The 23066-nt window shown below is 35.6% G+C and overlaps 4 long non-coding RNA genes and 1 pseudogene across 6 annotated transcripts in view; 2 read left to right on the top strand and 3 right to left on the bottom strand.

Annotated features, from left to right (window-relative positions):
- Positions 1–5581, bottom strand: LOC146751642 (doublesex and mab-3 related transcription factor 3-like; annotated as a pseudogene). The gene is made up of 2 exons (XR_014941286.1): positions 3943–5581; positions 1–1673 (listed from the first exon to the last, which is right to left on the bottom strand). The product of XR_014941286.1 is annotated as a doublesex and mab-3 related transcription factor 3-like (transcript).
- Positions 5582–6435: 854 nt separating this feature from the next.
- LOC146751641 (uncharacterized) lies at positions 6436–7433 on the bottom strand. The gene is made up of 2 exons (XR_014941304.1): positions 7087–7433; positions 6436–6672 (listed from the first exon to the last, which is right to left on the bottom strand). It is a non-coding gene; the product is annotated as an uncharacterized LOC146751641 (long non-coding RNA).
- On the top strand, positions 6593–7736 carry LOC146751640 (uncharacterized). Its single transcript, XR_014941315.1, has 2 exons — positions 6593–6680; positions 7041–7736. It is a non-coding gene; the product is annotated as an uncharacterized LOC146751640 (long non-coding RNA).
- A 947-nt stretch (positions 7737–8683) lies between these two features.
- On the top strand, positions 8684–10493 carry LOC146751639 (uncharacterized). The gene is made up of 2 exons (XR_014941314.1): positions 8684–8778; positions 9098–10493. It is a non-coding gene; the product is annotated as an uncharacterized LOC146751639 (long non-coding RNA).
- Positions 8695–23066, bottom strand: part of LOC146751637 (uncharacterized) — a 64947-nt gene continuing 50575 nt past the window's right edge. For both annotated transcript variants that reach the window (XR_014941301.1, XR_014941300.1), the window contains 2 exons: positions 9144–9207; positions 8695–8770 (listed from right to left, as the gene is read on the bottom strand). This is a non-coding gene — a long non-coding RNA (uncharacterized LOC146751637). The remainder of the gene's footprint in view (positions 8771–9143; positions 9208–23066) is intronic.

Below are 23066 nucleotides of genomic sequence, written 5' to 3'. Positions count from 1 at the left end.
TGATCATCTTAGTTTATTTTTCTAGAGTCCTTAGCATGCTACATTAACCTGACAATGTTTAATCTTGTGTTCATTTCACAATACACTTCATGCACTTCACAGCCGTAATTGGTTTTACACTGACATTACACATTTTGACCTAGCCATGGGAAAAGAATAACTCATAAGATTATTTTTCTAAAAAATGTCCAAGCTCAAACAGTACAGAAGCAGTTCATGCTAGTTCCATGTGCATAATTCTTCTGCCTTTCCTTTCAATGCAAAGATGATGACTGGTCCTTGTTTTAGTCCATTTGCAATTGAACTACTTTTGTTTGATTTCTTATGTCCCGAGGAGTTCTCTCTTATAAAACAGCATTCAAGTATTCTAGTTTAATATCCCCAGTTGTCTGAGTTAAGGAACAAAGTAGACCTTGAGCTTCTGTTCCCGCTACGAATCTTCCAGAGTCCCGTAACCGATGGCCATAAAGTCTTTCCTTGTCGTACACACTCAGAGCTAAAGCCAGAGTATTGCTATTTGGCATTATCCAATGAAGTGCAAGAAATTAAATAAGTTGTGTTTTTATTGCTATAGTACAATACCAAGCAAAGTCAAGTTTTAATACAATTGCAAGTGTTTCATGGAGTATACGTCTCTCCTCTTCAGGCCCAGTAGTTCAGCTGCACTGAAAATATCACTTACTTACTTATCATATGGCAAATGTCATCCTAAGAAGATGTGTTGAGTATTCTTGAGTCTGAAGAATCAGACCTTTCATCATACTCATCTTCTGTGTAAAGAGGTTGCTTAGACACAATAGGACATCCGTCATCAGGGATTGAGATCCTAGGATCTTCTGATGAGCGAGAAGGAAGGACAGAAGAGCTTTGGAAGATGCTGGCCGAGTTGCTAGAGAAAGGACTGACATACTGGGACCGCAGCTGGTACTGCTGCTGCAGCGTCATGGTGTTCCAAAGGGTGACATCATTAGGCAGGAAAGGACTGGACTGGTTTCTTGCCAAAGTGTTCCTCAGCATCAGCAGGTAGCGAGGTGGCTGAGGAAATGGGTGCTGCAAAGGTACAGTCAGAGGATTGGGCACAACATTGCTGGAGTCAGCAGAGAACCTCAGTGTGTCAGGGACCCTGAAGGCTGAGCCCACTGACCACTTGGAAGAGGAAATAGGATAGGAACTCAGCGTGTGTTCAAAAATATGCCCATTGGAAGGTAGAACTAGACCATCTGACTCTGCAGTAGTTCTCTCACCACTGGCCACTGAAGACCGGCTGGACAAGAGAACCTCAACAGCACTCACCAGGTCACCACCACATCCTTTCAGGATCAACTCCAGCACCATTGGCTTCTGGTTAGGGAAAATCTTTTTCAGCACTTCCAGTGGAGGTCTGTTGGCTTTCAAGCTGAAAGGTAAAGAAACTGTCCCAGAAGGACCTTCTATCAGGAGGTGATTCTGCTCTGCATGGTACTTGGGGCTCTCTGGACGGCTCTCCGTGCTCCCACCATTTTTCTGAACTGCGTAACATACCTCAACCACTTATACAATTTCTGGGCTTTCAGGGGTGAAGCAGGTTCTGGCTTTAGCCATGTCTGGGGAATTCCTTTGGTCTGTGTCTTCGTCACTGTAGGTCTCAGCATTGTCTGTTCCGCTGGCATCACCCAGCCTCTCCTCACTGATGTCTGCAAAGGAAGGCAGAGAAGTCAACAAATGCTAAGTCCAAATGCCTCTATGGACACCAGAGGACAGACTCTCTCAGGGAACAGAGCAGGCTCCTAGGGAAGGAAAGAAAGAATAAAGAAAAAAAAAAGCATTTTTCTGATAAAATTAAATTCTCTTTACAATGTCACGTGAGAACAAAACTGCAAGAGTCATGAGACATGACCTAGGCATTTTGTGCTTCTTTTCAGTCATCTGTCTCATTCTTCCACGTATAAGAAAAGCATCCTTTTTTCTCCTGCATCAGATGTGCTATACTAATCCTTCCATCCTTCTTCACTAGTTACAAGACAGCAATGAGCCAACCCAGTGTGCAAGTTCTCTCAGAGGAACTTGAGCATTTTCACTCTGGGATTCCTTTTGCACTGGTTGTAAGATGTAAATATTCAGAGAGAATACCCTGGAAGACCAACATTTCCTCTGTAAGTGCAGCAGCACTGGTAGAACCACTGCACCACATCTGCTGGCTCAGAGCTGTTCATATAAATCAATATATCCTAGTTCTTGTTCTGCAGAAACCAGTTCATTCCCCAGCAAGAAAAACAGGTTTCTCTTCCAAACCTGATGCCTTCATTGATTAGAACACAACATTTAGAAAAAAAATAATCTTTTTTTGGAAAGGACCCCTTGAAGGCATCTGGTTCAACCTCCTGCTCAAAGCAGAACTAGCCTAAAATCTAGAGCAATTTGTTTTAGTCCCTGCTCAGCTGAGCTTTAAATATTTCTAAGGCTGGATGCTTAGCAACCTCCCTCAGCACTTGTTTCAGGTACCTTGCCTGTCGTGTGTGAAGCTAAGAAGGGCAGAGCAAAAGCCCACGGACCACGTTTTTACCAGAGGTACACACAAAAAGGGAGATACCCCAGGGCTCCAATCACAAAAGGGGGCAATGTATTTGCTTGAAATCCTTTGCAGTCATTTACCTAAGGATGTTGTTCTGCTGACCTCCCTCATGCAAGTGCAGTGCTGACCTGACAAACATCAGCAGCTGGGGAAGGGGACACTGCCAGCTGATGCAGACAGAGGCTGTGTTCACACAGCAGAGCTTCTGAATGCACAAATGTGAAAGATGGTCTGCAGAAACCAATGGAAGTACTTGTCTGGTTTCCCAAGCCCACAGTGATGAGCCCAAGTAGATATGGCATGAAGCAAGCAAAGGCTTCCAAATTGTGCTCACAGTCACCCCTACCAGACTGAGAGGGAACTAAGGGCATGTAAATGGAAAATCCTGGCCACTGGCCTCCTACAGGTCTGCCTCACTCTCTCACCCTGGGAATGGACAGGGCATTTCTGGTGCAATTTACCCACTTTGTCACTCTGAGAAAGGAGTCTGAGTAAGCTGAGCAGGAGGTCACCATGCTGTCCAGAACGGGAGATACATTCCTCTGCTGTAAGTAAACCATCAGCTCCTGGCAGAGCAGAGCAGACAGTCAGCATGGCAAAGGGCTGTTCTCTGCCCGAGGCAGGAGCGATGGCCGTCCTGTGGAGCCGCGGGTGTTGCTGGCTCAGGTTGCAGAAGATGAGAGTGGGAATAAAGCTGAGGTGCCCTTCTGAAGACCCCATCTTTCTCTTTGAATTGCCTGACCTGTGCTGCTTACCCGTTTTTCATCTGGTTATGCTCTCTGTCCAGAGCTAATAGAGAAGCACGTATACAATATGAGGCAACGTGCACATGAACTTCTTTATGCTCTCGGTGTTAGTCTTGCCTTAGCATCCAAGGGGAATGCAGAAAGCAAACAAACCGGTAGCATTATCTTTTTGAGAGAATGTTAAGACCTAGGGGTAGCTTTTACTTGAAAAAGAAAAGAGAACGGGAGGGTCATGCTACCTTTCCCTCTTAATCCCCCACCACCCCCACCCCCCTCACACACACACACACACACACATCTTCATGCCTTCACAGCCACGTATTTATTACCAGAGAAGGGATATTAAGAATAATTCACGTGCGAATGAAAGAGCAATTTACACACTTGAGTCTTAGAGAGCAGCCCGAGGACAACTAATTGCCTCTGCCCCTGTCGTGATTTGTGATTCTTAGGTCACAGATCTAGAAAGCCTAGAAACCAGCAATTAACATGTAGATGAATAAAGACGATATTGCATAATGAAAAATAGGCTGCTTGTTCCCAAAGAGCTTGAGATAGTGTATAAGATGAGCCCAAAACACCCCATGATAGTCTGAGTCTCATGTCAAATGTGACACCAAAACCATTTCTTAGTGCAAAACCTACCAGGAGCTCCAGCCAGCAGATAATACTGATTCATACACCCAAGGCTGCACAGTTGGATCTGTCATTTGCTTGCCTTCATTTCATCAGTGGAAAAAGTACCCAAGGATCCAACCCACAGCCTTCTTCCTGCCTCCAGTATTTTTGCCAGTGAAACAGAGGACTCTGGTGGAGAAAAAGGATCACTGTCATCATCCATGTTGTTGATCCTGATGAGGATTAGGGTAGTGTTACAGCATGAACCATGAACGCTGACCTTTACAAGCAACAAATTCCATGTAGCACTTGAAAAGCAGTAGCATCTTCTTGGCCTTAAACTGTGAAAATAGCTTCCTGAACAATCACTTTGACAATGCCAGTCTTACAGGTTACACTGGTTTATATAGACATGTCAGTAAGGCTAAGTAAAAATAAAGGCATATGAAGTGCTACATGATATATGTCAGCAGAAGACTGAAAAACAAGGGTCTAGGTCCTTTTGTGTGTGGGAACTTCAAGCTGAGTGCAGGAAGATGCTCACATATCCTCTTCTGAGCATGGAAGTGGCACTGCCTCGTTACAGTTTCCTCCTTCTTCCTGTTCCCTGAGAATGTTACAGGATAATTCACTCCCAGCACAAACGGTGGGGAAAATTTATCCTCTGCTTATGCTCTAGACCCACACCCTTGTCTGCTAGTGAAGATGTGTTCATTCAAATATACCATTATGTTGTTAAGCATGAGGAGACATCAGAGCAGCCTTTTCTCATGAGCCAGCACTTAACAGTGAAAGATAAGATCTCCTCAGCTTTTATGATAACATCCACAGAAAAGATGGCTGTGAAATGGTTAATGTGCTGAAAGATCTCAAAACAGTTTGGATTCCTGTCATGGAGGGCCCTGCCAAGGGCTCACATCCAGTCCTTGATGTGAGTTATCTCTGGTGTGTGTGGCTGTGGGAAGGAGAGAATATCCCTTGAGCAGCTGCACATTCAGAAGCTGTGCATCTGACCAATGTGCAGATGGGGCTGAGTGGGAGCAGGAACTCATCTGCTGTCAATGTCACATTGCCATCTGACAATGGCCTGTGATGTCTTCACCATCTGATGACAGCCACTATTGGGTCTCCAGGCTGTTTGATCCAGCAAAGTAGCTGATTGCCAGACCAAAAGCATGAAGGAGACATCTCAACTGGCTCCCATACTGCAATCTGGAGGTGAGGATGAAGATGTTATTCAGCTCACATTCTAAAATAAAATAAAATAAGATAAAATAAAATAAAATAAGATAAAATAAAATAAAATAAAATAAGGAAATATTGTTTTCTATTTGATAGTTTGAGTATTTGCTTACAAATTACTAACAAAGTGCAAAATCCAATAATCTTTCTGGGTTGCTACTGGAGAACAGCCCAGTTTATTTTTCACACTGCCAAAAGACTTGTTTTTCCTTTGACAGAGGGCCTGGCAGTCATCTCCCGGTGCCTCAAACTACTGTAATGCATTTGATATCAGTACACAGCAAATCTATCCAGCAGCAAAGCCGGAAGCAACATTCGGCCACTCCCTATCACAAAGAGCTCCTCCAGGTGCTCACAGCACCAAGCCCTTTCAGTGGTTCTCAGGGAGCGCTGCAGTGAGTTGCTGGTGAACCTGCGGGTGACGCTGAGAAGAGGAGTTACAATGCACCCCACCCCTGCTCTGCTCATATCGCTCCCAGAAAGATCCTGGGGCTGCCCGGGATCGGGGAAGGGTCGCCCCGTTCTGTAACGTCAGCTCATTCGTTGGTGACATCACTGAGCGTCCGGCATGAAACGGGCCACGGCCGCTAGATGGAGCCGCTTGCCCGACGGAGTGATCCTGATGTACTATGCGGGTTACGGCGCAGCCGTTTTCAGCCCGGCTCCCAAAAGCGGATCGTCTCTGCTCTCCACCCTCAGGTATGTGTCCAGATTGGGCTCGGCTCAGGGATGCATTCAAAGCCAGTTGAGGTTCCAGACGCTTGGAAGTTTAAAATACAAGCCCATTTCACAAGGAGCTCTCAAATGTCTTGTATATACAGTTCACTTTCAGCTGAACTCACACATTGCCGGGGGGGGGGGGGGAGATGGGACGGGCGGGGGGGTGAGATTGGGGGGGGGCGGGTGACAGGACTTGAGCTGTAAGGCTGGAGCATATGCCAGATCTTCAGCATCAGTGATTTTTTTGGTGAAACAAAAAGGCGACCCAAGTTTGTCTGGGGACTAATTGTATTCAACTGCAGACAAATTAAACCCAGGTCACTGTGGCTGGTTGCTGGCCGCTGCTTTTAGGGTGTGCAAGGGTCTGTGAAGCAATGCTGCAGAGGAAGTGAGGACTCAGAGAAGGATGGGGTGGTTGTGCTGCTCTCACCACACCCACAGCCACAGCTGATTCCCCTGTTGCCAGACCAATGTGACTGCAGAAATAGTGAAAATCTGTCAAAAGAGCAGCCAGAAATGATGGCCAAATCAGGAAATAAGTGAATGCCAGACAATAACTCAACAAGCAGAAAATTTTATTGAGATTTCAAATGTTAAGTATATACCAGTCATCTGCAGAGTTAGTTGCAGCTTTCCATACCCATACATTATGGAAGCCTATCAAAACCTCATGTGGTGAACTTTCCAGGAGGAAGGAAGAAGTACAGGCAGAGAGGCCACCCCACCTCAACTTCAGGCTTCTACTGTAGAGCTCCCTGTTCCTTTTTGAAGCCAGCAGAAGCAGGCACAACATCTCTAAAAAGGTAAGATAAATACATAAGTAAATACAAGATAAATACAGCTTCTTGGAAGGAAAAGAAGGGAAGGGAAGGGGAAACAAAAAGGGAAAGGAAAGAGAAAAGGGAAGGAAAAGGGAAAGGGGAAGGGAAAGGGAAAGAGAAAGGGGAAGTGGAAGGGAAAGGGAAAGAGGAAGGGAAACGGAAACATAAAGGGGATGAAAAAGAAAGAGCAAGAAGAAAGAGGGAAGAAAAGGGGGAAGTAAACAGAAAATGAAAATTAAATAGGGAAGAAAAAGAGAAAGGAGAACACGAAAGGGGGGAGGAAAAGTAAAACAAATAGGGTAAGAAGAAGCCTATCAAAGTCTCATGTGGTGAACTTTCCAGGGGGAAGGAAGGAGCACAGGCAGGCAGAGAGGCCAGCCCACCTCACCTTCAGGCTTCTACTGTAGAGCTCCCTGTTCCTTTTTGAAGAAGCAGAAGCAGGCACAACTCCTCTAAAAAGGTAAGATAAATACCAAAGTAAATACAACATAAATACAGCTTCCCCAAAGAAAAGAATAGAAAAGAGAAAAGAAAAAGGGAAGGGATAGAGAAAGGGAAATAAAGGGAAAGGGAAAAATAAATTGGAAGTAAAAAAAAAGAGCAAGAAAAAAGAGGGAAGGAAAGGGGGAAGTAAAGACAAAAAGAAACTTAAATAGGGAAGAAAAAGAGAAAGGAGAACAGAAAAGGGGGAAGGAAAAGGAAAACAAATAGGTTAAGAAGAACCAAAAGCAAAAGAAAATATGTTGGGGAAATGGAAGGGAGAGGTGGCCAGGATATCTCCCCTCCATCCCTCATCACTATTATTTGTACCACAGTCCTGCAGATTTTTTATTTATTTATTTACTTATTTATTTATTACCAAAATCAAAGCTACTGATGGCTACTCTATGATTGTGAGAACAGCGCAAAGAGGTATCAGATGATATTTTTATATGTTTGTACGTCGAGAAGTGTCATTTCATGAATTTATTGTGCTTTTTTAAAAAAAAAGGAAAGGGAAATGGAAAAGAAGAAGGGGAAGAAGGTGAAAGAGAAAGGTGAAGAAAATAGAGTAAAAAAAGAAATAAGGGAAGAAAAAGAGAAAGAAAAAATAAAAAAGGAGAGGAAAAATAGAGAGATTTAAAGAAGCAAGAGGAAAGGAAAAACAATAGAATAAGAAAATGCAAGAGAAAAAGAAAAAAAGAAACAAGAAAAAGCAACAGAAAAAGAAAATGAAAAAAGAAAAAAAGGTTAATGAGAGGGAAAAAATAAAATGAGAATAGGGGAAAAAAGAGAAAGAAGAATAAAATAAAGGGAAGGGGAAAAAAAGGAAGATAAAGAAAAACAAAAAGGATAAGGAAAAAACAAAACCAAAAGAAAACAGAAAAAGAAAAAGGAAGAGAATAAGAAAATGGAAAAAGAAGAAAAAATAGAGAAGAAAAATAAGGAAGAAAAAAAAAAAAAAAAAATAAAAAGAAAAAAAGGAAAGGGAAAAGGAAAGGGAAATAGAAACATAAAGGGGATAGGAAAGAGAAGTGGGAAAGCAAAGATAAAAGGGGAAGAATAAAGGGGGAAGAAAAGAGGGAGGAAAATAGAAGAAGAATGATAATTGGGAAGAACAAGAATAGTAAAAGGAGAAGGGAAAGAAAATGGGGAAGAAAAAAAAACAAAGGGGAAGAAAAAGCAAAAGCAAAAGGAAAGAATGGAAGACAAAGAAGAAGAAGAAAAGAGTACAAAAGAAAAGAAAAGAGAAAGGAAAGGAAGGAGAAAGGGAAAGAGGAAAGGGAAATAAAGGGAAAGAGAAACATAAAAGGGAAGGAAAAAAAAGCAAGAAAAAAGAGGGAAGGAAATGGGGAAGCAAAGAGAAAATGAAAATTAAATAGGGAAGAAAAAGAGAAAGGAGAACAGAAAAGATGGAAGGAAAAGAAAAACAAATAGAGTAAAAAGAATCCTATCAAAATCTCATGTGGTGATGTTTTCAGGGGGAAGGAAGGAGCACAGGCAGGCAGAGAGGCCAGCCCACCTCACCTTCAGGCTTCTACTGTAGAGCTCCTTGTTCCTTTTTGAAGCCAGCAGAAGCAGGCACAACACCTCTAAAAAGGTAAGATAAATACAAAAGTAAATACAAGATAAATACAGCTTCCCAAAAAAGAAGGGAAGTAAGGGAAGAAACAGAAGGGGAAAAGAAAAGGGAAGGGGAAGGGAAAGAGGAAGAGAAAGAGAAATCAAGAGAAAGGGAAACATAAAGGGGAAGAAAAAGAAAGAGCAAGAAAAAAGAGGGAAGGAAAGGGGGAAGTAAAGAGAAAATGAAAATTAAATAGGGAAGAAAAAGAAAAAGGAGAACACAAAAGGGGGGAGGAATAGTAAAACAAATAGGGTAAGAAGAAGCCTATCAAAATCTCATGTGATAAACTTTCCAGGGGGAAGGAAGGAGCACAGGCAGGCAGAGAGGCCAGCCCACCTCACCTTCAGGCTTCTACTGTAGAGCTCCCTGTTCCTTTTTGAAGAAGCAGAAGCAGGCACAACTCCTCTAAAAAGGTAAGATAAATACCAAAGTAAATACAACATAAATACAGCTTCCCCAAAGAAAAGAATAGAAAAGAGAAAAGAAAAATGGAAGGGAAATAAAGGGAAAGGGAAATAAAAGGAAAGGGAAAGGGAAACATAAAGGGGAAGTTAAAAAAAAGAGCAAGAAAAAAGGGGGAAGGAAAGGGGGAAGAGAAAATAGGGAAGAAAAAGAGAAAGGAGAACAGAAAAGGGGGAAGGAAGAGAGAAACAAATAGGGTAAGAAGAACCAAAAGCAAAAGAAAATAAGGGGGGGAAATGGAAGGGAAAGGTCACTGATGGCCAGAATATCTCCCCTCCATCCCCCATCACTAGTATTTGTACGACAGTCCTGCAGATTTTTTTTTTCTTTTTTTTTTTTTTTTTTACCAAAACCAAAGCTACTGATGGCTACTCTGTGATTGGGAGAACAGCGCAAAGAGGTATCAGATGATATTTTTATATCTGTTTGTACATCGAGAAGTATCATTTCATGAAGTAATTGTGCTTTAAAAGTAAAAAAAAAGGGAAGTAAAGGAAATGAAGAAGGGGAAGAAGATGAAAGAAAAAGGTGAAGAACATTGGGATAAAAAAGAAACGAGGGAAGAAAAAGAGAAAGAAAAAAAGGAAAGGAAAAATAGAGAGATTTAAAAAGCAAAAGAAAAGGAAAAACAATGAAACAAGAAGAAAAAGCAGCAGAAAAAAATAAAAGAAAAAGAAACGAGAAGAAAGAGCAACAGAAAAGAAAGAAAAAAAAAGAAAAAAAGATAAAGAAAAAGAAAAAAGTTAATGAAAAAGGAAAAAAATAATAGGGATAGAAAAAAGAAGAATAGAATAAAGGGAAAAAATGAAGATATAGAAAAACAAAAAGGATAAGTTAATAGCAAAGCCAAAAGAAAATAGAAAAAGAAAAAAGAAGAGAAAAAGAAAAAGAAAAAAGAAGAAAAAATAGAGAAGAAAAATAGGGTAGCAAAAGAAAAGAATAAAAAAAAGAAAAGAAAATAAGAAAAAAGAAAGGGAAAGGGATAGAAGGGGGTAAAGGGAAAGAAAGGGGAGGGAAGGGAAAGAGAAGTGGGAAAGCAAAGATAAAAGGGGAAGAATAAAGGGGGAAGAAAAGAGGGAGGAAAATAGAAGAAGAATGATAGTTGGGAAGAAAAAGAATAGTGAGAGGAGAAGGGAAAGAAAATGAGGAAGAAAAAAATAGGGGAAGAAAAAACAAAAGCAAAAGGAAAGAAGGGAAGTCGAAGAAGAAAAAAAAATTAAAAGAAGAAATGAAAAGAAGAAAAGAGAAAGGGAAGGGAAAGGGAAATAAAGGGGAAGGGAAATAGAAAGGAAAAGGGAAAGAAAGGGAAAGAGGGAAAAAAAAAGAAATGAGGAGAGGGGAGGGGAGAAAATGGAAAGAGGATAGAAAAAAGAAAGGAAAAAAGAAAAGAAGGAAGAAAAGAAGAGAATATAAGGAAAGGAAAGAAGAAGAGAAAAAAAGTAATAGGAGAAAGATAAAAGGAAATAGAAGAGGGAAGACAAAAATAAAATTGGGGGGGGTAAAGGTAAGAAAACGGGGAAAAAAAAAAGAAAAATGATAATAGGGAAGAAAAAGAATATAAAAAATAGAAGGAAAAGAAAATGGGGAAGAAAAGAAAAACAAAAACAGGAGAAATGAACAAAAGGAAAATGAAAGAAGTGAAGAAAAAGAAGGCAAAGAAAAGGAAGAAAAAGAAGAAGAAGAAAAAGAAAGGAATGAAGAGTAAAGAAAAGAGGGAAGTGAAGAAGAAAGGGAATACGAAAGAGAGAGGGAAAGAGAAAGAAAGCGATAAGGAAACATAAAGGGGAAGGAAAAAAAAAAGAGCAAGAAAAAACAGGGAAGGAAAGGGGGAAGAAAGAGGAAATGAAAATTAAACAGTGAAGAAAAAGAGAAAAGGGAATAGAAAAGGGGGAAGATAGGGAAAAAAGGTAATGGAAAAGAAATAGGAGAAATAAAAAACAGGAAACAGAAGGGGGAAAGTAAAGATAAAAGGAAGAAAAAAAGAGGGAAGAAAAAAGAGGGAAGAATACAGGGAAGGAAATAGAAGAAGAATGATAATAGGGAAGAAAAAGAATAGGAAAAGGAGAAGGGAAAAAATGGGGAAGAAAAAACAAAAAGGGGAAGAGAAAGTAAAAGCAAAAGGAAAGAAGGGAAGAAAAAGAAAAGAAGAATAAAAAAAGAAAGGAAAAGAAAAAAAAGGAAAACAAAGGAAAAAAGAAAAAAGAAAAAAGAAAAAAAAGGAAAAAGAAAAGAAAAGAAAAAAAAGAAAAAGAAAAAGGTCAAGAATAGAGAAGAAGAAAAAGAAACATAAAGGGAAAGAAAAAAAAGCAAGAAAAAAGAGGGAAGGAAATGGGGAAGCAAAAAAGAAAATTAAATAGGGAAGAAAAAGAGAAAAGAGAACAGAAAAGGAGGAAGCGAAAGTAAAACATAGGGTAAAAAGAAACAAAAGCTAAAGAAAATAGGGGTTGGGGGGTGGGGGAATGATTGGAAAAGGAAAAAAAAAAAGAAGTAAATATATGGGCTATAAAAAAAGGGGGAAGGGAAGAGAAGAAGGAAAAAAAAAATATCAAAAATTAAAAAGAAAAAAGAAGACAAAGAATGGGTCAGGGTAAAAAGAAAAGAGGGAAGAAAATCAAGAAATAAAAAAGAATGAGAAAAGGGGAAGAAAAATGGAAAGAAAACGAATATTAAAAAGAGAAAAAAGCAAGAAAGAAGAAAAATAAAATAAAGATAGGGAAGAAAAAGTTAAAAAAAAGAAATAGGGAAAAAAACATGAAACAGGAGAAAGTCAAGATAAAAGGGGAAGAAAAAAGAGGGGAGAAAACAGGGAAGAAAATAGAAGAAGAATGATAATAGGGAAGAAAAAGAATAGAAAAAGGAGAAGGGAAAGAAAATGGGGAAGAAAAATAAAACAAAAAGGGGAAGAAGAAGCAAAAGCAAAAGGAAAGAAGGGAAGAAAAAGAAGAAGAAAAAAAAAGAAAAAGTAAAGAAAGAAAAGACAGGAAAATAAAAGAAAAAAGAGAAAAAAGATAAAGGGAAAGAAAGGGAAAGGGAAACATAAAGGGGAAGAAAAAAAGGAGCAAGAAAAAAGAGGAAAAGAAAGGGGGAAGAGAAAATGAAAATTAAATAGAGAAAGGAGAACAAAAAGAGGGAAGCAAAAGAAAAACAGGTTAAGAAGAACCCAAATACAAAAGAAAAATGGTGGGGGGGGGGGGATGGAAAAGGAAGAGGAAAACATAAACAAGTAAAAAATATATGGGAACAAAAAAAGAGGGGGGGAAGGGAAGAAAATAAGAAAAAAACAATCAAGATTTTAAAAGGAGGAAGCAAAAGACAAAATGTGGATGGGTGGGTGTCGGGGGGGGAAGAGGGAAGAAAAGCAAGAAATAAAAAATAATGAGAAAAGCGGAAGAAAAATGTAAAGAAAATGAAAATTAAAAACAAAGCAATAAAGAAGAAAAATAAAATGGAGGTAGGGAAGAAAAAGGTAAAGAAAAAGACACCGGGAAAAAAAAAACATAAAACAGAAAGTAAAAGATAAAAGGGGAAGAAAGACGAGGGAAGAAAACAGGGAAGAAAATAGAAGAAGATTTGGGAAGAAAAAGAATCGAAAAAAAAGAAGGGAAAGAAAATGGGGAAGAAAAACAAAACAAAAAGAGGAAGAAAAAGCCAAAGAATAAGGAAAGAAGGCAAGAAAAATAAGTAGAAAAAAAAGAAAAATAAAGAGAAAAGAAGAAAAAGGGGGGGGGGGGAAGGAAAAAGAAGGAAAAAGAAAATGAAATAAAAAATATATAAGAACAGAAAAAAGGGGGGTGAGGGGGGGGAAGGAAGAAAATAAGAAAAAAAAATCAAATATATAGGCAAGAAAAAAATAAATGAAAGGAAAGAAAAGCAAAGTATAAACGAAAGGAAAGTATAAAGGTATGCTAAGGAAAGGAAAGTGTAAAGGAAAGGAAGGTACAAAAGAAGGGAAAGTATAAAGGAAAGGAAAGGTAAATTTAAAAAAAAAAAAAAGGAATGGAAAGGAAGGTCTAAACAAAATGTTACAGAACAGAAAGGGAATGTAGGTATAATGCAAAGGGAAGGGAAATATAAAAGAAGGGAATTTATAAAAGAAAGGAAAGCAAAGGTAAATATGAAAGGAAAGTATAAATGAAAGGAAAGTCTAAGTTTAAAAATAGGAATTGAAATGAAAGTGTAAAGGAAAGGAAAGTATACAGAAAAGGAAAGTATAAAGGAAGGGAAAGTATAAAATAAAGGAAGCAAATGTAAGTATAAAGGAAGGGAAAGGAAGGGAATAGAAAAGAAAGGAAAGGTAGATATAATGGAAAGGAAAGCAATGTATAAAGGAAAGTCAATGTATGTAGAATTGTAAGGATAGTGAAGTATATAAAAATGGAAAGGAAAGGTTAATTTAAAATAAAAAAGGAATGGAAAGGAAGGTCTAAAGGAAAATGTTACAGAACAGAAAGGGAATGTAGGTATAATGCAAAGGGAAGGGAATTATAAAAGAAGGGAATTTATAAAAGAAAGGAAAGCAAAGGTAAGTATGAAAGGAAAGGGAAGTATAAATGAAAGGAGAGGCTAAGTTTAAAAATAGGAATTGAAATGAAAGTGTAAAGGAAAGGAAAGTATACAGAAAAGTATAAAGGAAAGGAAAGTATAAAGAAAAGGAAAGTATAAAGGAAGGGAAAGTATAAAAGAAAGGAAAGCAAAGGTAAGTATATTGGAAAGGATAAGAAAGTATAAATGAGAGGAATGGGTAAGTTTAAAAATAGGAATGGAAAGGAAAGTATAAGGGAATGGAAAGTATACAGGAAGGGAAAGTATAAAATAAAGGAAGCAAATGTAAGTATAAAGGAAGGGAAAGGAAGGGAATAGAAAAGAAAGGAAAGGTAGATATAATGGAAAGGAAAGCAATGTATAAAGGAAAGTCAATGTATGTAGAATTGTAAGGATAGGGAAGTATATAAAAAAGGAAAGGAAAGGTTAATTTAAAAAAAAAAAAAGGAATGGAAAGGAAGGTCTAAAGGAAAATGTTACAGAACAGAAAGGGAATGTAGGTATAATGCAAAGGGAAGGGAATTATAAAAGAAGGGAATTTATAAAAGAAAGGAAAGCAAAGGTAAGTATGAAAGGAAAGGAAAGCATAAATGAAAGGAGAGGCTAAGTTTAAAAATAGGAATTGAAATGAAAGTGTAAAGGAAAGGAAAGTATACAGAAAAGGAAAGTATAAAGGAAAGGAAAGTATAAAGAAAAGGAAAGTATAAAGGAAGGGAAGTATAAAAGAAAGGAAAGCAAAGGTAAGTATATTGGAAAGGATAAGAAAGTATAAATGAAAGGAATGGGTAATTTTAAAAATAGGAATGGAAAGGAAAGTATAAGGGAATGGAAAGTATAAAGGAAGGGAAAGTATAAAAGAAAGGAAGCAAAGGTAAGTATAAAGGAAGGGAAAGGAAGGGAATAGAAAAGAAAGGAAAGGTAGATATAATGGAAAGGAAAGCAAAGTATGAAGGAAAGTCAATGTATGTAGAATTGTAAGGATAGGGAAGTATATAAGAAAGGAAAGGAAAGGTTAATTTAAAAAAAAAAAAAGGAATGGATAGGAAGGTCTAAAGGAAAATGTTACAGAACAGAAAGGGAATGTAGGTATAATGCAAAGGGAAGGGAATTATAAAAGAAGGGAATTTATAAAAGAAAGGAAAGCAAAGGTAAGTATGAAAGGAAAGGAAAGTATAAATGAAAGGAGAGGCTAAGTTTAAAAATAGGAATTGAAATGAAAGTGTAAAGGAAAGGAAAGTATACAGAAAAGTATAAAGGAAAGGAAAGTATAAAGAAAAGGAAAGTATAAAGGAAGGGAAAGTATAAAAGAAAGGAAAGCAAAGGTAAGTATATTGGAAAGGATAAGAAAGTATAAATGAAAGGAATGGGTAAGTTTAAAAATAGGAATGGAAAGTATAAGGGAATGGAAAGTATAAAGGAAGGGAAAGTATAAAAGAAAGGAAGCAAAGGTAAGTATAAAGGAAGGGAAAGGAAGGGAATAGAAAAGAAAGGAAAGGTAGATATAATGGAAAGGAAAGCAATGTATAAAGGAAAGTCAATGTATGTAGAATTGTAAGGATAGGGAAGTATATAAAAATGGAAAGGAAAGGTTAATTTAAAATAAAAAAGGAATGGAAAGGAAGGTCTAAAGGAAAATGTTACAGAACAGAAAGGGAATGTAGGTATATTGCAAAGGGAAGGGAAGTATAAAAGAAGGGAATTTATAAAAGAAAGGAAAGCAAAGGTAAGTATGAAAGGAAAGGAAAGGAAAGTATAAATGAAAGGAGAGGCTAAGTTTAAAAATAGGAATTGAAATGAAAGTGTAAAGGAAAGGAAAGTATACAGAAAAGGAAAGTATAAAGGAAAGGAAAGTATAAAGAAAAGGAAAGTATAAAGGAAGGGAAAGTATAAAAGAATGGAAAGCAAAGGTAAGTATGAAAGGAAAGGAAAGGAAAGTATAAATGAAAGGAATGGGTAAGTTTAAAAATAAGAATGGAAACGAAAGTATAAGGGAATGGAAAGTATAAAGGAAGGGAAAGTATAAAATAAAGGAAGCAACGGTAAGTATAAAGGAAGGGAATAGAAGGGAATAGAAAAGAAAGGAAAGGTAGATATAATGGAAAGGAAAGCAATGTATAAAGGAAAGTCAATGTATGTAGAATTGTAAGGATAGGGAAGTATATAAGAAAGGAAAGGAAAAGTTAATTTAAAAAAAAAAAAAGGAATGGATAGGAAGGTCTAAAGGAAAATGTTACAGAACAGAAAGGGAATGTAGGTATAATGCAAAGGGAAGGGAATTATAAAAGAAGGGAATTTATAAAAGATAGGAAAGCAAAGGTAAGTATGAAAGGAAAGGAAAGGAAACTATAAATGAAAGGAGAGGCTAAGTTTAAAAATAGGAATTGAAATGAAATTGTAAAGGAAAGGAAAGTATACAGAAAAGAAAAGTATAAAGGAAAGGAAAGTATAAAGAAAAGGAAAGTATAAAGGAAGGGAAAGTATAAAGAAAAGGAAAGTATAAAGGAAGGGAAAGTATAAAAGAAAGGAAAGCAAAGGTAAGTATATTGGAAAGGATAAGAAAGTATAAATGAAAGGAATGGGTAATTTTAAAAATAGGAATGGACAGGAAAGTATAAGGGAATGGAAAGTATAAAGGAAGGGAAAGTATAAAATAAAGGAAGCAAAGGTAAGTATAAAGGAAGGGAAAGGAAGGGAATAGAAAAGAAAGGAAAAGTAGATATAATGGAAAGGAAAGCAATGCATAAAGGAAAGTCAGTGTATGTAGAATTGTAAGGATAGGGAAGTATATAAAAAAGGAAAGGAAAGGTTAATTTAAAAAAAAAAAAAAAAGGAATGGAAAGGAAAGTCTAAAGGAAAATGTTACAGAACAGAAAGGGAATGTAGGTATAATGCAAAGGGAAGGGAATTATAAAAGAAGGGAATTTATAAAAGAAAGGAAAGCAAAGGTAAGTATGAAAGGAAAGGAAAGGAAAGTATAAATGAAAGGAAGGCTAAGTTTAAAAATAGGAATTGAAATGAAAGTGTAAAGGAAAGGAAAGTATACAGAAAAGGAAAGTATAAAGGAAAGGAAAGTATAAAGAAAAGGAAAGTATAAAGGAAGGGAAAGTATAAAGAAAAGGAAAGTATAAAGGAAGGGAAAGTATAAAAGAAAGGAAAGCAAAGGTAAGTATATTGGAAAGGATAAGAAAGTATAAATGAAAAGAATGGGTAATTTTAAAAATAGGAATGGAAAGGAAAGTATAAGGGAATGGAAAGTATAAAGGAAGGGAAAGTATAAAATAAAAGAAGCAAAGGTAAGTATAAAGGAAGGGAAAGAAAGGGAATAGAAAAGAAAGGAAAGGTAGATATAATGGAAAGGAAAGCAAAGTATGAAGGAAAGTCAATGTATGTAGAATTGTAAGGATAGGGAAGTATATAAGAAAGGAAAGGAAAGGTTAATTTAAAAAAAAAAAGGAATGGAAAGGAAGGTCTAAAGGAAAATGTTACAGAACAGAAAGGGAATGTAGGTATAATGCAAAGGGAAGGGAATTATAAAAGAAGGGAATTTATAAAAGAAAGGAAAGCAAAGGTAAGTATGAAAGGAAAGGAAAGTATAAATGAAAGGAGAGGCTAAGTTTAAAAATAGGAATTGAAATGAAAGTGTAAAGGAAAGAAAGTATACAGAAAAGGAAAGTATAAAGGAAAGGAAAGTATAAAGAAAAGGAAAGTATAAAGGAAGGGAAAGTATAAAAGAAAGGAAAGCAAAGGTAAGTATATTGGAAAGGATAAGAAAGTATAAATGAAAGGAATGGGTAATTTTAAAAATAGGAATGGACAGGAAAGTATAAGGGAATGGAAAGTATAAAGGAAGGGATCGTATAAAAGAAAAAAAGCAAAGGTAAGTATAAAGGAAGGGAAAGGAGGGGAATAGAAAAGAAAGGAAAGGTAGATATAATGGAAAGGAAAGCAATGTATGAAGGAAAGTCAATGTATGTAGAATTGTAAGGATAGGGAAGTATATAAGAAAGGAAAGGAAAGGTTAATTTAAAAAAAAAAAAGGAATGGATAGGAAGGTCTAAAGGAAAATGTTACAGAACAGAAAGGGAATGTGGGTATAATGCAAAGGGAAGGGAATTATAAAAGAAGGGAATTTATAAAAGAAAGGAAAGCAAAGGTAAGTATGAAAGGAAAGGAAAGTATAAATGAAAGGAGAGGCTAAGTTTAAAAATAGGAATTGAAATAAAAGTGTAAAGGAAAGGAAAGTATACAGAAAAGGAAAGTATAAAGGAAAGGAAAGTATAAAGAAAAGGAAAGTATAAAATAAAGGAAAGCAAAGGTAAGTATATTGGAAAGGATAAGAAAGTATAAATGAAAGGAATGGGTAATTATAAAATAGGAATGGAAAGGAAAGTATAAGGGAATGGAAAGTATAAAGGAAGGGAAAGTATAAAAGAAAGGAAGCAAAGGTAAGTATAAAGGAAGGGAATAGAAAAGAAAGGTAGATATAATGGAAAGGAAAGCAAAGTATGAAGGAAAGTCAATGTATGTAGAATTGTAAGGATAGGGAAGTATATAAGAAAGGAAAGGAAAGGTTAATTTAAAAAAAAAAAAGGAATGGATAGGAAGGTCTAAAGGAAAATGTTACAGAACAGAAAGGTTAGGTAGGTATAATGCAAAGGGAAGGGAATTATAAAAGAAGGGAATTTATAAAAGAAAGGAAAGCAAAGGTAAGTATGAAAGGAAAGGAAAGGAAAGTATAAATGAAAGGAGAGGCTAAGTTTAAAAATAGGAATTGAAATGAAAGTGTAAAGGAAAGGAAAGTATACAGAAAAGTATAAAGGAAAGGAAAGTATAAAGAAAAGGAAAGTATAAAGGAAGGGAAAGTATAAAAGAAAGGAAAGCAAAGGTAAGTATATTGGAAAGGATAAGAAAGTATAAATGAAAGGAATGGGTAAGTTTAAAAATAGGAATGGAAAGGAAAGTATAAGGGAATGGAAAGTATAAAGGAAGGGAAAGTATAAAATAAAGGAAGCAAATGTAAGTATAAAGGAAGGGAAAGGAAGGGAATAGAAAAGAAAGGAAAGGTAGATATAATGGAAAGGAAAGCAATGTATAAAGGAAAGTCAATGTATGTAGAATTGTAAGGATAGTGAAGTATATAAAAATGGAAAGGAAAGGTTAATTTAAAATAAAAAAGGAATGGAAAGGAAGGTCTAAAGGAAAATGTTACAGAACAGAAAGGGAATGTAGGTATAATGCAAAGGGAAGGGAATTATAAAAGAAGGGAATTTATAAAAGAAAGGAAAGCAAAGGTAAGTATGAAAGGAAAGGGAAGTATAAATGAAAGGAGAGGCTAAGTTTAAAAATAGGAATTGAAATGTAAGTGTAAAGGAAAGGAAAGTATACAGAAAAGTATAAAGGAAAGGAAAGTATAAAGAAAAGGAAAGTATAAAGGAAGGGAAAGTATAAAAGAAAGGAAAGCAAAGGTAAGTATATTGGAAAGGATAAGAAAGTATAAATGAGAGGAATGGGTAAGTTTAAAAATAGGAATGGAAAGGAAAGTATAAGGGAATGGAAAGTATAAAGGAAGGGAAAGTATAAAATAAAGGAAGCAAATGTAAGTATAAAGGAAGGGAAAGGAAGGGAATAGAAAAGAAAGGAAAGGTAGATATAATGGAAAGGAAAGCAATGTATAAAGGAAAGTCAATGTATGTAGAATTGTAAGGATAGGGAAGTATATAAGAAAGGAAAGGAAAAGTTAATTTAAAAAAAAAAAAAGGAATGGATAGGAAGGTCTAAAGGAAAATGTTACAGAACAGAAAGGGAATGTAGGTATAATGCAAAGGGAAGGGAATTATAAAAGAAGGGAATTTATAAAAGATAGGAAAGCAAAGGTAAGTATGAAAGGAAAGGAAAGGAAACTATAAATGAAAGGAGAGGCTAAGTTTAAAAATAGGAATTGAAATGAAATTGTAAAGGAAAGGAAAGTATACAGAAAAGAAAAGTATAAAGGAAAGGAAAGTATAAAGAAAAGGAAAGTATAAAGGAAGGGAAAGTATAAAGAAAAGGAAAGTATAAAGGAAGGGAAAGTATAAAAGAAAGGAAAGCAAAGGTAAGTATATTGGAAAGGATAAGAAAGTATAAATGAAAGGAATGGGTAATTTTAAAAATAGGAATGGACAGGAAAGTATAAGGGAATGGAAAGTATAAAGGAAGGGAAAGTATAAAATAAAGGAAGCAAAGGTAAGTATAAAGGAAGGGAAAGGAAGGGAATAGAAAAGAAAGGAAAAGTAGATATAATGGAAAGGAAAGCAATGCATAAAGGAAAGTCAGTGTATGTAGAATTGTAAGGATAGGGAAGTATATAAAAAAGGAAAGGAAAGGTTAATTTAAAAAAAAAAAAAAAAGGAATGGAAAGGAAAGTCTAAAGGAAAATGTTACAGAACAGAAAGGGAATGTAGGTATAATGCAAAGGGAAGGGAATTATAAAAGAAGGGAATTTATAAAAGAAAGGAAAGCAAAGGTAAGTATGAAAGGAAAGGAAAGGAAAGTATAAATGAAAGGAAGGCTAAGTTTAAAAATAGGAATTGAAATGAAAGTGTAAAGGAAAGGAAAGTATACAGAAAAGGAAAGTATAAAGGAAAGGAAAGTATAAAGAAAAGGAAAGTATAAAGGAAGGGAAAGTATAAAGAAAAGGAAAGTATAAAGGAAGGGAAAGTATAAAAGAAAGGAAAGCAAAGGTAAGTATATTGGAAAGGATAAGAAAGTATAAATGAAAAGAATGGGTAATTTTAAAAATAGGAATGGAAAGGAAAGTATAAGGGAATGGAAAGTATAAAGGAAGGGAAAGTATAAAATAAAAGAAGCAAAGGTAAGTATAAAGGAAGGGAAAGAAAGGGAATAGAAAAGAAAGGAAAGGTAGATATAATGGAAAGGAAAGCAAAGTATGAAGGAAAGTCAATGTATGTAGAATTGTAAGGATAGGGAAGTATATAAGAAAGGAAAGGAAAGGTTAATTTAAAAAAAAAAAGGAATGGAAAGGAAGGTCTAAAGGAAAATGTTACAGAACAGAAAGGGAATGTAGGTATAATGCAAAGGGAAGGGAATTATAAAAGAAGGGAATTTATAAAAGAAAGGAAAGCAAAGGTAAGTATGAAAGGAAAGGAAAGTATAAATGAAAGGAGAGGCTAAGTTTAAAAATAGGAATTGAAATGAAAGTGTAAAGGAAAGAAAGTATACAGAAAAGGAAAGTATAAAGGAAAGGAAAGTATAAAGAAAAGGAAAGTATAAAGGAAGGGAAAGTATAAAAGAAAGGAAAGCAAAGGTAAGTATATTGGAAAGGATAAGAAAGTATAAATGAAAGGAATGGGTAATTTTAAAAATAGGAATGGACAGGAAAGTATAAGGGAATGGAAAGTATAAAGGAAGGGATCGTATAAAAGAAAAAAAGCAAAGGTAAGTATAAAGGAAGGGAAAGGAGGGGAATAGAAAAGAAAGGAAAGGTAGATATAATGGAAAGGAAAGCAATGTATGAAGGAAAGTCAATGTATGTAGAATTGTAAGGATAGGGAAGTATATAAGAAAGGAAAGGAAAGGTTAATTTAAAAAAAAAAAAGGAATGGATAGGAAGGTCTAAAGGAAAATGTTACAGAACAGAAAGGGAATGTGGGTATAATGCAAAGGGAAGGGAATTATAAAAGAAGGGAATTTATAAAAGAAAGGAAAGCAAAGGTAAGTATGAAAGGAAAGGAAAGTATAAATGAAAGGAGAGGCTAAGTTTAAAAATAGGAATTGAAATAAAAGTGTAAAGGAAAGGAAAGTATACAGAAAAGGAAAGTATAAAGGAAAGGAAAGTATAAAGAAAAGGAAAGTATAAAATAAAGGAAAGCAAAGGTAAGTATATTGGAAAGGATAAGAAAGTATAAATGAAAGGAATGGGTAATTATAAAATAGGAATGGAAAGGAAAGTATAAGGGAATGGAAAGTATAAAGGAAGGGAAAGTATAAAAGAAAGGAAGCAAAGGTAAGTATAAAGGAAGGGAATAGAAAAGAAAGGTAGATATAATGGAAAGGAAAGCAAAGTATGAAGGAAAGTCAATGTATGTAGAATTGTAAGGATAGGGAAGTATATAAGAAAGGAAAGGAAAGGTTAATTTAAAAAAAAAAAAGGAATGGATAGGAAGGTCTAAAGGAAAATGTTACAGAACAGAAAGGTTAGGTAGGTATAATGCAAAGGGAAGGGAATTATAAAAGAAGGGAATTTATAAAAGAAAGGAAAGCAAAGGTAAGTATGAAAGGAAAGGAAAGGAAAGTATAAATGAAAGGAGAGGCTAAGTTTAAAAATAGGAATTGAAATGAAAGTGTAAAGGAAAGGAAAGTATACAGAAAAGTATAAAGGAAAGGAAAGTATAAAGAAAAGGAAAGTATAAAGGAAGGGAAAGTATAAAAGAAAGGAAAGCAAAGGTAAGTATATTGGAAAGGATAAGAAAGTATAAATGAAAGGAATGGGTAAGTTTAAAAATAGGAATGGAAAGGAAAGTATAAGGGAATGGAAAGTATAAAGGAAGGGAAAGTATAAAATAAAGGAAGCAAATGTAAGTATAAAGGAAGGGAAAGGAAGGGAATAGAAAAGAAAGGAAAGGTAGATATAATGGAAAGGAAAGCAATGTATAAAGGAAAGTCAATGTATGTAGAATTGTAAGGATAGTGAAGTATATAAAAATGGAAAGGAAAGGTTAATTTAAAATAAAAAAGGAATGGAAAGGAAGGTCTAAAGGAAAATGTTACAGAACAGAAAGGGAATGTAGGTATAATGCAAAGGGAAGGGAATTATAAAAGAAGGGAATTTATAAAAGAAAGGAAAGCAAAGGTAAGTATGAAAGGAAAGGGAAGTATAAATGAAAGGAGAGGCTAAGTTTAAAAATAGGAATTGAAATGTAAGTGTAAAGGAAAGGAAAGTATACAGAAAAGTATAAAGGAAAGGAAAGTATAAAGAAAAGGAAAGTATAAAGGAAGGGAAAGTATAAAAGAAAGGAAAGCAAAGGTAAGTATATTGGAAAGGATAAGAAAGTATAAATGAGAGGAATGGGTAAGTTTAAAAATAGGAATGGAAAGGAAAGTATAAGGGAATGGAAAGTATAAAGGAAGGGAAAGTATAAAATAAAGGAAGCAAATGTAAGTATAAAGGAAGGGAAAGGAAGGGAATAGAAAAGAAAGGAAAGGTAGATATAATGGAAAGGAAAGCAATGTATAAAGGAAAGTCAATGTATGTAGAATTGTAA

Source organism: Coturnix japonica, unplaced genomic scaffold (assembly GCF_054131305.1).
Source record: "Coturnix japonica strain WE unplaced genomic scaffold, WE-NBRP24 Scf070, whole genome shotgun sequence".
NCBI lineage: Eukaryota > Metazoa > Chordata > Aves > Galliformes > Phasianidae > Coturnix > Coturnix japonica.
The sequence above is the reverse complement of the archived record's forward strand: the minus strand, read 5'-3'. Positions and strand labels throughout refer to the sequence as shown.